The following is a 751-nucleotide window of genomic DNA, read 5'->3' as shown; positions in this document are numbered from 1 at the left end:
CCAAAGCCAGTTTCTGTTGCCTACCATCAAAAACTCTGACTGATAAAACATATCTGGCCAGGAGCTTCAGAGAGCCCATTGGGTTAGCAAAGTCATGACCCTAGGCTCTAGAATCATGACCCTAGGCTCTAGAATCTTTCCTGAGCTACACTGCCCCCACCCCAGCAGTTCCTTCAGCTGTCCCTCATGTGTCAAGATCCTTCCATGCCCCCCAGGACCCTTCCTCAGAGTCCTGTTTGTCAACAGCCACTCAGAGCAGGGCCGAGCTGAACACATTGTGAAAGGCTTGACCTCCTGGCACCTGTGGTTAGCACATCGACGAGGCACTGGGAAGTCCACAAACGCAGGCCCCAGGACACTGGCCTGTGCCCCTCCCTCTGCTCTGATCCCTGTCCAAGCCCCAGCCTCCCAAGGCCTCATGGGCAGGCCCCTGGGTAGAAGGACCCCAGGACACAGTCTCTGCACCACCATTGGAGGCTCTGCTCTCCAACGGCTCCCAGTCCATTTTATATATGCTTTGTTTAGTCTGGATTAACAACGTGTCTGAATGGTCAGATAGACATCTTCTTTGGCCTGGTCCCAGCAGGACACCTAGCTAACCCAGGGAATTCATGGAGTATAGGGAAAGCAGATACGCCTACTAAGGGCTGGGTACTTTTTTTTTTTTTTGGCTGTACCATACGGCATGTGGAATTTTAGTTCCCCAACCAGGGATCGAACTTGTGTCCCATGCAGTGGAAGCGTGGTCCTA

The sequence above is a fragment of the Ovis aries genome, chromosome 18 (assembly GCF_016772045.2).
Source record: "Ovis aries strain OAR_USU_Benz2616 breed Rambouillet chromosome 18, ARS-UI_Ramb_v3.0, whole genome shotgun sequence".
In the NCBI taxonomy this organism is placed as follows: Eukaryota; Metazoa; Chordata; class Mammalia; order Artiodactyla; family Bovidae; genus Ovis; species Ovis aries.
The sequence above is the reverse complement of the archived record's forward strand: the minus strand, read 5'-3'. Positions refer to the sequence as shown.